General features: G+C 37.2%; 1 protein-coding gene across 1 annotated transcript in view; it reads left to right on the top strand.

Annotated features, from left to right (window-relative positions):
* Window positions 1–13399, top strand: part of TNFSF13B (TNF superfamily member 13b) — an 84275-nt gene that overhangs the window by 19677 nt on the left and 51199 nt on the right. The window lies entirely within an intron of this gene.

The raw sequence follows: 13399 nt of genomic DNA on the forward strand, positions 1-13399 counted from the left end.
ATTTTTCTCCCACATACATTTCATTTAGGCTAATATTAAATATTTTCTATATGTGAACTGTTGGTGAATGAATAGATCCAAAGCATTTGATTAGTTACATTAATCTAGGAATGAATAGATTTTAACTATTCATAGTCATGTTGTCTTGAGATTTCATAAAGTGCCTTTTCATGAAATTTGCTTTTTTTCCTCTTATTAGTACTGTGTTAATGATTTGGGATGATTACAAAAATGGCCTAATATTCATTCGACCTTGAGGGGGCTGTAGCTTGCTTTCCCTAACCAGAAATTTGCATGCTTGAATAGTGTCACAACCAGCTGGATGATAGGAAATGTATGACAAACCTTAAATGGCCCCCTGTAAGTGTAGATGAAGAATTCACCTAGTGGAGACCATTTTTCCGTGGGTAGATCTGGTGGGAAGAAGCATCCCTCATGTGCTTCCCTGAGAGATCACCAACCTGAATCCTTTAGATAACTAGTTCTTATTTTCAAGCGATAATTTTTTCACATTCCTATTTCACTCTTCAGCTCCTGCTTTACATCCTAAAGATGATGAGCAGTTGGATCTGGTTAGACTGTAACTCCTGTCTTACGAAGGGGAAGGGAGGGAAAAGATACCCTTTGAATACCTACAAGTGTAGAATGTGTTAATGTCATTGAACCCTCACAGCAAACTGCCTAGTAATTTGCACATAAAAGTCCCATTTTATAATAAACAGGCTCAGAGTGGTTCAGTAATATGCTCAAGATTACCCAGAATGGAGCCGGGATCTGAATGTGTCTCCAGTTCTCAATCTAGGACAACTGCACATTGCCTCATTTACTCAATGAAACAATTTGTTTTTATCCATGTTGGAGTTGATTTAAGACATTGAAATGAAATTAAAAGTGACTATGTATAGAAAACTAGGAATATACAAGAAACTACACTTTTTTCAGAGTAGTTAAATGTATGTCCCTGCAGGAAAATGTAGACGTTAATTAACCTCATAAGACTTCTCATCCTCTTTCCTCAGCCTTTTATAGAAAAATTTAGGAGTCATCTTCCTCGTGAAGTGAAACTGATATATTTGATCTTGCTGTTTCTTTTTCCAATAAGATTTATTTTCCCAGCCTTTCCACTATTACCATACCACCATACCAGTCCCTGGAATTATTTTATAATGGCTGACGTTTTAATTGAATGCTTGTTATGTACCAAGTATTGTTCTGACTCTTTTTTGTCATTCTTTTTTTTTTATTTTTTGGCTGCCCTATATGGCTTGTGGGATTCTAGTTCCCCGACCAGGGATTGAAACATGGTCCACGGCAGTGAGAGCGGAGTCCCAACCACTGGACCGCCAGGGAATTCCCTGTCATTTATTCTTGATAACTGAATAGTCTATGATCTGGTGTCCAAATCCACTGACCCCACTCCTCCATGTTTGTCCTGTTCTAATTTGTCAGAAAAAATCTGCATGCCTTTCCCTAAGAGCATTTAGTGACTTCATTTCTCATTAAAGTCAAGACTTCTTGGTCTATAAGGTCCTTCACCAACTAAACAATGTCGTTGTGAAAGAAGTTTTCTCTTTCTGTTTCATAAGCCAAACTCATTCCTCCTCTATGCGTTTACCTATGTCCGGTGCTTTAACTGCTAGGTGGAATGTCCTCTCACCTTGCTAGGCTCCCAAGCTCATCACCCGAATTCAACATTGTACTGGAGGTTCCATGCAGGACAGTTAGGCAGGAAATAGAAAGCATCTAGAGCAGAAAGGGAGAAGTAATATTATATTTACAGATGATGTGAGCTTGTGTATAGGAAATCCTAAGGAATCCACTAAAAATATGAGAACTAATAAACTCAGCAAGGTTGCAGGATTCAAGATCCATATACAAAAATCAATTTCATTTGTATACACCGTCAATAAACAACCCCCAAATGAGAGTTTTGTAGCTTGGGTTATGTACCCCAAAAAGATATGTTGAAGTCCTAACACCTGGTACCTATGAATGTGACGTTACTGGAAATAGGGTTTTTGCAAATGTCATTAAGATGTAATTCAAATGAGATCCTTCAGGAGTAGGGTGTACCATTAATATAATATGACTGGTGTCCTTATCATAAAAAGAGAAAAGACATAGAAACAGACATACATGGAGAGGAGAATAACATGTGAAGACACAGACAGAGGAAAGATGGTTGTGTGGCAATGAAGACAGATTGGATTTATGCAGCAGCACCAAGGAATGGCAAGGATTTCTATCAGCCATTAGAAGCTAGGAGAGAGAGTATGGTCCTGCTGACACTTTGATTTCAGATTTCTCTCATTCAGAACTGTGAGAGAATGAATTTTTGTTGTTTAAGTCACTTAGTTTGTGGTTCTTTGTTATGGCAGCCCTAATATATTTTTTAAAATTCCATTTACAATAGCACCAAAAATAATGAAATACTTAGGAATGTACTTAGCAATAAAAGCAAAATGTCTTCTCTGCAAACTACATAACACTTTTTAAAGAAATAAAAGAAGATAAATAAATGGAAACTAATCACATATTTGTAGATTGAAAAATTTATTATTGTTAAGATGGCAATCAAGGGATCAATCCAAGAAGAAGATATAACAATTGTAAATATTTATGCATCCAACATAAGAGCACCTCAATACATAAGGCAAATGCTAACAGCCATAAAAGAGGAAATCGACAGTAGCACAATCATAGTAGGGGACTTTAACACCCCACTTTCACCAATGGATAGATCATCCAGAATGAAAATGAGTAAGGAAACACAAGCTTTAAATGATACATTAAACAAGATGGACTTAATTGATATTTATAGGACATTCCATCCAAAAACAACAGAATACACTTTCTTCTCAAGTGCTCATGGAACATTCTCCAGGATAGATCATATCTTGGGTCACAAATCAAGCCTTGGTAAATTTAAGAAAATTGAAATCGTATCAGGTATCTTTTCCGACCACAACGCTATGAGACTAGATATCAACTACAGGAAAAAAAACTGTAAAAGATACAAACACATGGAGGCTAAACAATATGCTACTAAATAACCAAGAGATCACTGAAGAAATCAAAGAGGAAATCAAAAAATACCTAGAACCAAATGACAATGAAAACACGATGACCCAAAACCTATGGCATGCAGCAAAAGCAGTTCTAAGAGGAAAGTTTACAGCAATACAATCCTACCTCAAGAAACAAGAAACATCTCAAATAAACAACTTAACCTTACACCTAAAGCAATTAGAGAAAGAAGAACAAAAAGAACCCAAAGTTATCAGAAGGAAAGAAATCATAAAGATCAGATCAGAAATAAATGAAGAAGAAATCAAGAAAACAATAGCAAAGATCAGTAAAACTAAAAGCTGGTTCTTTGAGAAGATAAACAAAATTGATCAATCATTAGCCAGACTCATCAAGAAAAAAAGGGAGAAGACTCAAATCAATAGAATTAGAAATGAAAAAGGAGACATAACAACTGACACTGCAGAAATACAAAGGATCATGAGAGATTACTACAAGCAACTCTATGCCAATAAAATGGACAACCTGGAAGAAATGGACAAGTTCTTAGAAAAGCACAACTTTCCGAGACTGAACCAGGAAGAAACAGAAAATATAAACAGACTAATCACCAATCACAAGCACTGAAACTGAGACCGTGATTAAAAATCTTCCAACAAACAAAAGCCCAGGACCAGATGGCTTCACAGGCGAATTCTATCAAACACTTAGAGAAGAGCTAACATCTATCCTTCTCAAACTCTTCCAAAATACAGATTGCCAACAGACACATGAAAGGATGCTCGACATCACTAATCATTAGAGAAATTCAAATCAGAAGTACAATGAGGTATCACCTCACACCAGTCAGAATGGCCATCATCAAAAAATCTACAAACAATAAATGCTGGAGAGGGTGTGGAGATAAGGGAACCCTCTTGCACTGTTGGTGGGAATGTAAATTGGTACAGCCACTCTGGAGAACAGTATGGAGGTTCCTTAAAAAACTAAAAATAGAACTACCATATGACCCAGCAGTCCCACTACTGGGCATATACCCTGAGAAAACCATAATTCAAAGAGTCATGTACCACAGTATTCATTGCAGCTCTATTTATAATAGCCAGGACATGGAAGCAACCTAAGTGTCCATCGACAGATGAATGGATAAAGAAGATGTGGCACATATATACAATAGAATATTACTCAGCCAGAAAAAGAAACGAAATTGAGTTATATCTAGAGAGGTGGATGGACCTAGAGTCTGTCATACAGAGTGAAGTAAGTCAGAAAGAGAAAAACAAATACCATATGCTAACACACACACACACACACACACACACACACACACACACATATATATAGATTCCATATATATATATCTATATCTCTCTCTATATATAGATTCCATATATATATATATATATATATGGAATCTAGAAAAAAAAATGGTTCTGAAGAACCTAGGGGCAGGACAGGAATAAAGATGCAGATGTAGAGAATAGACTTGAGGACACAGAGAGGGAGAAGCGTAAGCTGGGATGAAGTGAGAGAGTGGCATGGATATATGTACACTCCCAAATGTAAAATAGATAGCTAGTGGGAAGCAGCCGCATAGCACAGGGAGGTCAGCTCAGTGCTTTGTGTCCACCTAGAGGGGTGGGATAGGGAGGGTGGGAGGAGACACAAGAGGGAGGAGATATGGGGATATATGTATATGTATAGTTGATTCACTTTGTTATAAAGCAGAAACTAACACACCATTGTAAAGCAATTATACTCCAAGAAAGATGTTAAAAAAAAAAAAAAGATGGCAGTACTCCCCAGTTTGATCAATGGATCAAAACACTCCCTATCAAATCTGTCTCTTTTTTTTTGCAGAAGTTAACAAACTGATCTTAAAATTCATGCATAAATGCAAGGGATCTAGAATAGCTAGAATGATCTTTAAAAGAAGAACAAGGTCAGAGATCTCGTATATCCTGATTTTAAAACTTGCTGGAAAGGTATAATGGTCAAGACATACAGGCATAAGGATAGACATATAAATCAATGGCCTACAATTGAAAGTCCATAAATAAATATATATTTACAGTTAACTGATTTTTGACAAAAGTGCCAAGATAATTCATTGTTGAAAGAACAGTCTTTCAGCAAATGGTGTTGTGTCAACTGGATATTCACATGCATACGAATGAACTTGGACTCCTACATCTTATCATATAAAAAATTAATTAAAAAGGGAGTAAAGACCCATGTGTAAGAGCTACAGCTGTAAAACTCTTGGTAGAAAACGTAGTCACATCTTTGCAACTTAGATTAGACAATGGTTTCTTGGTATGACACAAAAAGCACAAAGGACAAAAGAAAAAAAATAGATTAATTGGGCTTGATTAAAAAAAATATTCCTCAAAGGACATTATATATTATCAAGAGAGTGGAAGACAACTTATAAAATGGGAGAAAATGTTTGCAAATCTTATATCTGATAAGGAACTTGTTTCCAGAACGTGAAGAACACTTACAACTCAATGATATAAAGACAAACAACCCAATTTAAAAATGGGCAAAGGCTTTGAATAGACGTTCTCCAAGGAAGACATACAGGTGGCCAATAAGCACGTAAAGAGATGTTCACTCTCATTAATAATAAGGGAAGTGCAAATCAAAACTACAATGAGACACTTCTTCATATCCAGTAAGACAGGTATAATCAAAGAGACAGAAAACAATGTGTCAGCGAGTGTCCGCGAGGATGTGGAGAAATTTTGAACATTCACATTGCTGGTGGGAATGAAAAATGGAGTAGCCACTTTGGAAAACATCTAGCAGTTCTTAAAATGTTGAAAATGGAGTTAGCATATGACCAGGATCTGCACTACTAGGTATGGATCTAAGAGAATTGAAAATATATGTTCATACAAAAACTAGTACATGAATGTTCATAGCAGCATTCTTCATAACAGCAAAAGAGTGGAAACAATCCAATAGCTAATGATTGAATAAATAACATGTGATGAATCCTACAATGTAATGTTATTCAGCAATGAAAAGAAATGAAATTCTGATAGATGCTACACATAGACAAACCTTGAAAACATGCAAAGTGAAAGAAGCCAGTCACAAAGGACTATTCATTTGCAAAGTCCAAAATAGGCAACTCCATTGATATAGAAGGTAGATTAGTGGTTGTCTGAGTGTAGGGGTATTGGGTGGGGGGAAATGGGGAGTGACTGTTAATGGATATAGAGATTTTTTGGGGGAAGATGATAATGTTCTAAAACAGATTGTTGTGATCAATCTGTATCACAACTCTGTGAATACAGGGTTTAAATGCATGAATAGTGTTGCATGTAAATTATATTCAATGAAGCTGTTATAATGGGTGAGACTAGGAATATTCTAAGTAAAAACTCTTGGATTTAAGTGATGGTAGTGGATCTCAAGAGAAGTGGATGGATTCAAGATATACTTGGGGTGTAAGCGATTGTGGGAGGTCCAGAAGACTAGAATGAATACATCTATATCTCTGCCTTTCATACCTGGTTGATTAAAAGAGCCCAAGAATGTTTTGGGAGAAATATCAGGAGTTCAAGTTAAATTCATGATGAGTTTGAAGTGTCTACTAAAGAAGGTATGAGCATTCTTCATCCTTTTCAGCTGCCTAGCACCTGCCCTTTGCTTTGGCAAATGTTCCATCTGATGGGTCAGAGCTGGATGCTCCTCTTGCAGCTGTGATGACCCAGACTTTGTCAACCAGGTACACTTGGTGTCAACCAGGTAGAGGCTGGTGATGTGGGAAAGGAAGGCCATTATAACATCCATGCTAATGTGGCAGTAGCAGTGAGCCCCAGCAGCAGCCAGGTGCAGATTTCAGAGCCTCCAGCACCTATGCTTCTAGCAGCAGGTGCCCAGAGCTATGACTGCAAGTGGTGGTCTGTGCCCAGTCGTAACAGCAGTGGTATTTTTATGGGCTCACTTCTGTATTGTGATTGCGAGAGGTGTATATATTCAATCCTCCAAACATGATTAAGCATGATTCTCTAATTCTTTCCATAGATTCTGCAAGTTACCCTAAATCCTTTCAATAGAATCCTTTCTATCTGATTAGCTAGAGATGGTTTATGTTGCTTGCACCTAAGAGAAACCTGAGTGGTGTAACATCCAAAAGAAGATGCTGAAAAGGCCATTAGGTTTGGGGAAAGAGATCGGAGCTGAAGATACGAGTGTGAATAGCCATCAGTGATACTGTTGATACAAGAATTGGTGGTGCACAGCAGTGTGATTGTACCTAATACACTGAACTGTTTATCAAAAAATGGATGAAATGGTAAATTTTGTGTTATGTATATTTGTCCACAATAAAAAAAAAAGAAAAACAAGAAGGAATGGATGAGAATGTTTAGGGCAAGAGTCTAAAAGGAAAGGAGAACGTAGGACCTAGGCTGAGGCATTTGAACCTTTAAAGGATAGGAGAAAGAGATATGTCCCTAAAGGAGAAAGAGAATGAGGTGTTTTATTCAGCTCTGCGGAGTAGCTGGCACTGGGTAGTCTTGGAACAAGGTTTGTAGCCTTGTTCCAAATCTGAATGAATGAATGAGTTTACTCCTCAGCTGGGGAGCTCCTGAGCTTGTTGAGTGTTAATTGCATCTGTAATTACACATGGGTTATAAAATTTGGTGTATAGCATCATGGTGAACAAGATTAGCAGTTGCGGTCATGGCATAGAACAGCTCCTTTTATTATAGTGCAGAGTCCACAGGAATCCAGGGTCCAGGACGGGGACTGAGAGACACAGTACTGTTTACTCTGCACGTAGTCAGAAACAAGGCGCCGTTGCCTAAAAACACTTTTATTCAGTCTTCACCTACAATCATATTCCCGACATACAATCTAATTCAGTTTATTGTTTCTCTGACAAGTGAGATTTCTTCATGAATTTGGGCCACGTTCTGTAGCTATTATCAACAACCTTCACTACGATCGATTTCCACACCTTTCTTTACTTAGTAACGTCCACTCCGCTAAGGTGGCAATAAAAATAATGGCAAAGTTAAGTCTTATATTTTCTTTTTTTCCTTAGCTGGATACTTAGAGGTGGCAGAAGTGAACATATATATGATTAGGATAAAGAGCAAGAAAGAGAGATGATGGCATTTACGTTTAGACTTTCTGTTACTGTGAAATTTTAAGATTTGGAATTATAACCACTCATTGGCCAAGAGCAGATGATCAAGGCAGTTTTTGATAGTATTGACTCTGCTGCTTTTGTAGCAGCTGAGAGACAGAGACAGACAGACCGACACAGAGTTTCTGGCCTTTTTATTCTGTCCCATTGACTTCTCTACCTTTATTTCAGTACCACTCGCTTACTTATTAAAGCTTTCTAGAACGTTTTGAAATCGTTTAGTGTAAATCCTCAACATTTATTCTTTTTCAAGATTTTTTCACTATTCTGAATCATTTTCATTTCCATACAAATATTGAAATGTTATTTTCTTTTAAAAAAAAAACCCTTCAAATTGATGAACTATTTGTTTGGGTCAAATTAATATCTTAAAAATGTTCATCTTGAGGCTTTCTTTAAGTTCTCTCAGCATTCTTTTTAAATTTACAGTTTATCTTCAAATAATTTTAGACCTCTTCACATGAAATTTGAGAACCTATAAATGGTATACTTATGTTCTTCCCCCTCTTGCCTTTGTGCTATTTTGGTCATATATTTTGCTTCTGTATATGTTATAAATTTCACAACTGTAATTATTTTGTCATTAGTCAGTTATCTTTTTTTCTTGTGCTAAAAGTCACAAACATAAAATTTACCATCTTAATCATTATTGAGTATATGGTACCTTAGTGTTAACTATATGCACTGTTCAACGGATCTCTAGATTTTTTTTCATCTTACAAAACTGAAACTCTCTACCCTTTGAACAACTTCCATTTTCCCCCTCCCCAAGCCCCTGGCAACTATAATTCTACTTTCTGTTTCTTTGAATTTGAATACTTTACATACTCCATGTAAATGGAATCATGCAGCATTTGTCTCCTTGTGACTACTTCACTTAGCATAATGTCCTCAAGGTTCATCCATGTTATAGCATAAAACAGGCTTTCCTTCTATTTTAAGTATTCCATTGTATGTATACATCACATTTTCTTTATCCAGTCATCAGCCAGTAGACATTTAGGTTGCTTCCACCTCTTGGCTATTGTGAATAATGCTGCAATGAAAATAGGTGTGCAAATACCTCTTTGAAATCTTGTTTTCAATCCTTTGGGATATATACTAGGAAGTAAGATTTGCTGGATCACATAGCAATTCTTTTTTTTTTTTTTTTTTGGTGTGTATATATATATATATTTTTAAATTAACTAATTTATTTATTTTTGGCTGTGTTGGGTCTTCGTTTCTGTGCGAGGGCTTTCTCTAGTTGTGGCAAGCGGGAGCCACTCTTCATCGCGGTGCGCGGGCCTCTCACTATCGCGGCCTCTCTTGTTGCGGAGCACAGGCTCCAGACGCGCAGGCTCAGTAGTTGTGGCTCACGGGCCCAGTTGCTCCGCGGCATGTGGGATCTTCCCAGACCAGGGCTCCCCGTGTCCCCTGCATTGGCAGGCAGATTCTCAACCACTGCGCCACCAGGGAAGCCCAGCAATTCTATTTTTAATTTTTCGAGGAACTTTCATACTGTTTTCCATACTATCTGCGCCATTTTACATTCCCACCAATAGAGCACAAGGGTACCAATTTCTCCATATCCTTGCCAACACTTTACTTTCTTTTTTCTTAATAGTGACCATTGTAATGGATGTGAGGTGGTATCCTATTGTGGTTTTGATTTGCATTTCCCTGATGATTAGTGATGTTGAGCATCTTTTCATGTGCTTGTTGACCATTTACAAGTTATCTTCTTTGGAGACAGGTCTATTCAAGTCCTCTGTTGATTATTAAAGCAGGTTATGGGGGGATTTTTGTTGTTGTTGGGTTGTAGTTTTTTATGTATCCTGGATACTAATTCCTTATCAGATCTATGGTTTGCAATATTTTCTTCCATTCTGTAGATTGCTTTTTCGTTTTGTTCATTGTTTCCTTTGCTATGCAGAAGTTTTTAAGTTTGACGTAGTTCCATTTGTCTGCTTTTGCTTTTTATGCCTGTTCTTTGGGTACCGTATCTAAGAAATCATTGCCAAATCTAACGTCGTGAAGTTTTTCCTGTATGATTTCTTCTAGGAGTTTATAGTTTCAGGTCTTACATTTAGGTATCTAATCAATTTTGAGTTGATTTTTATATATGGTATAATATAAGGGCCCCATTTTATTGTTTTGCATGTGGATATTCAGTTTTCCTAGCACCGTTTGTTGAAGAGACTATCTCTTCCCCATTGTGTAGCCCCAAAAACTTTGTCAAAGATCATTTGACCATAGATGTGAGCGTTTATTTCTGTGCTCTCTCTTAACTGCTGTTCCATTGGTCCATGTGTCTGTTCTCATGCCAGTACAATACTGTAAATTTGTGCTATGTTTTAAAATCAGCAATTGTAAAGACTCTATAGGTTTTTTGTTCGTTTTCCTGTGAAGACTCTAGTTTTGTTTTTTGTCTTTCTTAAGATTGTTTTAGCTACTTGGAGCCCTTTGAGATTCCATATGAATTTTAAGATGATTATTCCTATTTCTGTGAACAATGCCATTGATAGTTCGGCATGGACTGCATTGAATCTGTAGATCGCTTTGAGTATTACAAGTATTTTAACAATATTAACTCCTTTAACCCATGAACGTGGAATGTTTTTCTACTTATTTGTGTCTTGTTTAATTACTTTCAGCAATGTTTTATAGTTTTCAGTGTGCATGCCATTTACCTACTTGGTTAAGTTTATTCCTAATTATTTTATTCTTTTTAATGCTATTGTAGATGGGAGTATATTCTTAATTTCCTTTTCAGACGGTTCATTGTTAGTGTACAAAAACACAACTGATTTTTGTGTGTTGATTTTATATTCTGCAACTTTACTGAATTTACTTTAACAATATTTTTGTGGAATCTTAGGGTTTTGTCCATATAAGATCATGTCATCTGTAAACAGACAATTTTACTTCTTCCCTTCCAATTTGGAAGCCTTTTATTTCTTCTATTTGCCTAATTGCTCTAGTTAGGGCTCCCAGTACTGTTTTGAATAGAAGTGTCAAAAATGGGCATTCTGGCCTTGTTACTAAGAGGGAAAGTTTTCAGTTTTTCACCATTGAGTATGATGTTAGCTGTGGGCTTTTTAAAAAAAATTATTGAATCATAGCTGATTTACAATGTTGTGTTAAGTTTTGCTGTACAGCAAAGTGATTCAGTTATACCAATACATATATGTATATTCTTTTTCATATTATTTTCCATTAGGATTTATCACAGGATACTGAATATAGTTCCCTGTGCTGTATGGTAGGACCTTGTTGTTTATCCATCCTATATATAATAGTTTACACCTGCTAATCCCAGACTCCCAATCCTTCTCTCCCCTACCCCCATCCCCCTCGGCAACCACAAGTCTGTTCTCTGTCTATGGGTCTATTTCTGTTTTGTATATAAGTTAATTTGTATCATTTTTTTTTAGAGTCCACATATAAGTGATATATGATATTTGTCTTTCTCTAAGTGACTTACTTCACTTAGTATGACAATCTCTAGGTCCTTATGTAACAACTTAAATGGGAAAAGAATTTGAAAAAGAATAGATACATGCATATGTATAACTGAATCACTTTGCTGTACACCTGAAACTGTCACAACACTGTTAACTATAATCCAGTATAAAATAAAAAGTTAAAAAAAATCTCTAGGTCCATCCATGTTGCTGCAAATGGCATTATTTCATTCTTTTTTATGGCAGAGTAATATTCCATTGTATATATATACAACATCTTTATCCATTCACCTGTTGATGGACATTTGTTTCCATGTCTTGGCTATTGTAAATAGTGCCGCTGTGAACATTGGGGTGCATGTGTCTTTTTGAATTAGAGTTTTCTCTGGATATATGCCCAGGAGAGGGATTGCTGGATCATACGGCAACTCTATTTTTATTTTTTTGAGGAAACTCCATACTCTTCTCCATAGTGGCTGCACCAGTTTACATTCCCACCAACAGTGTAGGAGGGTTCCCTTTTCTCCACACCCTCACCAGCATTTATTATTTATAGACATTTTGTTTTTGGCTGTGCCATGTGGCTTGTGGGATTTTAGTTCCCCAACCAGGGATCGAACCCGGGTCCTCAGCAGTGAGAGCACAGAGTCCTAACCACTGGACTGCCCGGGAATTCCCTGTTTGTAGACTTTTTTTTTTTTTTTTTTTTATAAGTGGAATCACAGAGCGTTTAATTTTTTTTTTTTTTTTTTAAAGGTCCTTTTATTTATTTATTTATTTTTGGCTGTGCTGGGTCTTCGGTTCGTGCGAGGGCTTTCTCTAGTTGCGGCAAGTGGGGGCCACTCTTCATCGCGGTGTGGGGACCGCTCTTCATCGCGGTGCGCGGGCCTCTCACTATCGCGGCCCCTCCCGTTGCGGGGCACAGGCTCCAGACGCGCAGGCTCAGTAGTTGTGGCTCACGGGCCCAGCTGCTCCGTGGCATGTGGGATCTTCCCAGACCAGGGCTCGAACCCGTGTCCCCTTCATTAGCAGGCAGATTCTCAACCACTGCGCCACCAGGCAAGCCCCTGTAGACTTTTTAATGATGGCCATTCTGACTGGTGTGAGGTGGTACCTCATTATAGTTTTGATTTGCATTTCTCTAAAGATTAGCTGTGGGCTTTTCATATATGGCTTTCATTATGTTGAGGTAATTTCCTTCTATTTCTAGTTTGTTGAATGTTTTTAATCATGAAAGAGTGTTGAATTTTGTAAAATGCCAACAGAAGCAGACCCTGCCATGACCATTTGATGAAAGAATCAATGAATGAAGCTTCTCTCTGGCTGGTCTGGAGTCACATGGTCTCATATCTCTGCTTTCTCTTAGCAGATCGACTTCTGCTCTGCTTGGACTTAGCCCACAATTGGTGTCACCAAAGATGCCTGCAGCTCCCAGCCCAGTTATTGGGCTATGCATGGGGCAGATGGTCCAAGAAGGGGATGTGAAAAAGGGAGGAGGGTCAATTAGCATCTTTAGTACTAGTTTATTTCTTTGGAATGTATGAGTTCTGGGAGGATTTGTTGGTTATTATATTTTAAAATCACAAGAATTTAATTTTTAGTAAAATTAGTATAGAATTAGGACTTTCTACTCCAGAGATAGCTGGAATAACAGTTTAATTTGGTGTCAGTGTATAAACAATACACTGTTTTGTTTTTCAAGTTTAACAGGAACAAAATTTAAATAATTGATAAAATCTCATGCTGGCAAGAGTACAAG

Source organism: Balaenoptera musculus, chromosome 18, assembly GCF_009873245.2.
Source record: "Balaenoptera musculus isolate JJ_BM4_2016_0621 chromosome 18, mBalMus1.pri.v3, whole genome shotgun sequence".
Lineage (NCBI taxonomy): Eukaryota > Metazoa > Chordata > Mammalia > Artiodactyla > Balaenopteridae > Balaenoptera > Balaenoptera musculus.